Raw genomic sequence first — 4,091 nt, forward strand, 5'->3', positions numbered from 1 at the left:
TTCAGTCTCAATGCTCTCTTCGGAGGCATTCATCTTCACAAGGAGAAGTCTTGCGATAGCCCCATGCTCAATCACGAGCATTCCGGTCTAGACCTAGGTCCAGACGCTCGCTTTCTAGACCTAGGCAATTTATAGCGTTTGCGAGGACAACGCTCTCGTTCATGAGGGCGACGTTTACGCTTGCAAGGGCACCATTCACAAGAGAATCATTTATACTTGCAGGGCCAATGCTGGCGTTCGCGAGCTATGCACTCACAATGTCCTCGCCATTCTCGATCGAAAACTAGACACTCACGATCATGAGCAGTATGTTCACGGTGGGGAACCGTGCATTGGCGATTAGGTACTAGACGTTCCTCGTCTAGAGGCAGAGATAGTTCCCTCAGCACGTCACCCCTCGGTCCACACGTCTCCTAAACAACCCCGGACCAACCCTGATCTAGAAACTTATCGTCCTTAGGTAAGTGTCTTGCTAAAGCTCCAGTGATTTTTCACAGCCTCGGGGTCCTTAGCAAAGCGTTCGGCTACGCAAAGCTCACATCCTGTGGTGATGCATCCACCAACTCCCAAGGTTGCCCCTACTTAGAGGCCTACGCGGCCTATGTTGTCTGGCATAGAGGCCACTTCATAACAGCAAGAACACTCTAAGCTTCGTCCTAATAGTTCAGCTCCTAGCGCTCCGGTTGCGAGCACTTATGCTCACGAATCGCACCAGATGACGCGAGAAACACATGATAGTGCACGAATATCATGATTTTTCATGTAAATAGCCAATTTCCTCGAGAAATTCGCGAGCAGAGGGTTTGGAATCATGAGCAAGTGTGTTACCAATCCCTCCTACTCAGCCTTCCACTTCTACCACCTCTTGCAGATAGCCTGTACCCATCTCAGAGGAGTTCAATGGCCAAGTAAACAAGTTTGCTAATGTTCCCATTAGGGTGGACCTTGCTCCTTGTCCATCAAAGGAGCACTTCCAGCGGCCTGTGAGAATCTCCCCTATATCAGAAGGAGACATTCTCCTCCTAAAATTCCAAGGGAACCCAAGGACTTGCCTAAGGATGCTGATCTCCTTGAGTGGGTTAGTACCTTTCTCATCACCCTGCAGACGTTCTTGGATGTGGCTCCTCAGCCACCACAGTCGTCGTGTTCTAGAGTCAGAGTTACTCTTAGGATCCCTTTGGAATCCTTTTCAAGCACATCTCATAAGAATGTCGACACTAGTATTATTCCATTGTCAGATAGGACACACAGATGTTCTTCACCATAACCATGTACCATAGTGCCTCTATGTTCTGATGCTTATATGTCCGACCCTCCCTTTACTCCGGAGAAGATGAGGAGGAGAATAAGAGGCGTTACTCCACCTCATGCTGATATCCTCCATCCCGGAGGCAGTAGGTACATAGGTTATCCACGGAGATCTCTCTCCACACCTGCAATCATAAAGAGATTGAAATAATGCCACCGGGCTAGTGTTCAGTTTCCTTGCATCCTCCTGAGGAAGAGCCTTCAGCTCTTCCTGCTAAGGCTTCAAAGTATGATGTCTCGAAACCCTTGCAGGTTGCTTTTTCTCACACCAAAGAGCAAAACCCCCGTGACAAGGGTATCCAAAGATACTAAGACCCAGCCTAAAAATGCTGCAGCAAGGGAGGCCTAAAGAAAATCCCCTGTGAACAGCCCCTCCACAGTTCCAGTTCTCAAACTTTACCTACCCCAAGCTCTGGACATGAGCCTGGATGTAGATGATCTCTACGATTCGGACCATAACAATCTTCCTGAAGCTGCAAATCCAAAATCACTCTGAGCATGAGAGACATGAGTTAAAACACATCTTTTGGAAGGTCTTCTCCTGTAAAAGGGTCGGTAATATGCTTCCAACTCTCGGGAACCCAGCTCAAGAGACTAAGATGATGGTCCTAGACCAGATCTTTGGGACCCAGAAGTCCCCTAGAACCAGTGCAGCCTTGCCCTGATCTAAAGGCCTGATGACTGCCAAGAAAAAGGCTATTGCTCAAATAGCCGGAACTTCCAGTTCCTAGAAGGCAGGTTCCTCCTCTAAGTTTCTGCCGCTTCCTTTTCTTTTACAGAGGATATATTACGAGATTAAAGGGGGACCTCCTTCCACCATGTTCCTGGACCCTTGGATGAAGTCCTTGATGAAGACTCTTCTGAATCAAACCCTTTCATCACTGAGGTCCTCCCTCTTTACTCTTGAGCTTCTCGATATATAGAGAGGCACAAAGTATGCCCTGCAGGCTGCTTCCTGGCTTAATTTGTGGTTTATATCAACGGGCTTCACAGAGAACTCCCACGATCTGTCGAAGAAGTTATCAAGAAAGTCTTTAGTCTTTCTTCATGTCATGTAACAATAATCTTAAGTTCTTGTCGAACCATGTCATCAACCTGTGGGTGAATGCAATACTCGAGATAGAGCACTGATATTCGGATATTCCATAAGCAGGTGCCAAAGGTGGAAGTCTCCAGTTTGAGGAATTTCACCCTCGGGGGTTTTTCTCTCTTTGCTCCAGAGGAGATTAAGAGGGCTGCTGAATGATGAAGGAAATCGTCCAACGATTCTCTACTCCATAGCGCTATGACATCCAGGTCCATGGAAGACCTTCCAAGTGTTCATGCAGTCAGTAGGCTGCCGCTTCTCATCCCTAAACTTCCAAATCTTCAGGACATCCTAATGCGTCCAAGAAACACTTTTAGTCCAAGGGAGAGAGAGAAAAGAAGTCCTCTAGAGTTAAGAAGGGAGCAAAGGACAGTGACAGAGGTAATGGCCCATCTTGCTAGAATTGCATTCGTCTTCACCCTCCACCTGTGGGAGAAAGCCTGTAGCACCTCAGGCTGAGATGGCAGCTTCAAGGGATGATCCCTGGACGATCAAGGTAATCTACTTAGGGTATCACGTTCCATTCGTTAAATCTCTCCCTAATCTGTCTCGGGATACAGTAAATCTAAGCTTCTATGCATAGCCCGCAAAGGAACTGACACTTAGGGGTCAAGTTCAGGCCATGCTGCAGAATAGCGCTCTCCAAGAGGTTGTGGATGCTGGAGAGCAGCCATCGATCTCTCCCCTCTAAACAAGTTTTTTCAACAGACTCAGTTCAGAATGGAGAACACAGACACTGTCATTCACGTAGTTCGACTAAAGGACTTCATGTGCACTCTGGATCTGATGGACGCATACTTCTAGATCTCAGAACATCCGTCTCCAAGGAAGTATCTCAAGTTCATACACGGGAACAAAATATATCTGGTAAAGGTTCTATGCTTTGGTCTCGCGACAGCATCTCATATATCTAGATGATTGGCTGATTCTGGCTTACTCGTACACGACCCTTCATCCTCATTGAGACATGCTTCTCTAGTGTTGTCAGTATCTGAGGGTCTTGATAAATCTTGAGGAGTCATCACTGCATCCCTCACAGACTGGTATATTTCAGTATGATCATAGACACTGTAGTAGTAATAATAGCCACCGTCAATCAGAAAGTCTTCCCATCAGACTATAGGGTAAACAGGCTGAAACAAGTGGCCTCAACATCCCGCAAACAGAAGTTTTACCAGTCTCTCATTGGTCGAGTTTGTTAGGTCACCTAACCTCTTTCCTCCGTCTAGTTCAAAATGGCTGCCTAAAGGATAAGATCCCTCCTGTGTCAGTTAAAGTCTGTGTAGAACTAACATTCAGATTAACCCAAGACCGCAGTTTCAGTAACTTGGGAACAAGTGACGGACATGCTTTGGTGGGTGATGGATGAAAACTTCCAAAGGTCAGGATCTTCTCGCCCCTCCTCCGGACTTGATGTTACTTACAGATGCATCAAAAGAAGGGATTGGGGCCCACATGTTTCACCAAATGATCTCTGGCCTTTGGTCAGAGTCAGAAATGTATTAACACATAAATCTTCTAGAGATGAGAGCAGCATACTTAGCTCTTCATCAGTTCTAACAGTTGTTGGAAGGTCATTATGTAGTGTTGATGAACGATAACCCCACGGTAGTGATATAAGTAAACAAACAAGGTACGTACCTTTTCTTTGCCTCCATGCCATCTGGCAGTAAAGATCCTCATATCGGCAGAAGAA

Source organism: Palaemon carinicauda, chromosome 5, assembly GCF_036898095.1.
Source record: "Palaemon carinicauda isolate YSFRI2023 chromosome 5, ASM3689809v2, whole genome shotgun sequence".
NCBI classification, from domain to species: Eukaryota; Metazoa; Arthropoda; class Malacostraca; order Decapoda; family Palaemonidae; genus Palaemon; species Palaemon carinicauda.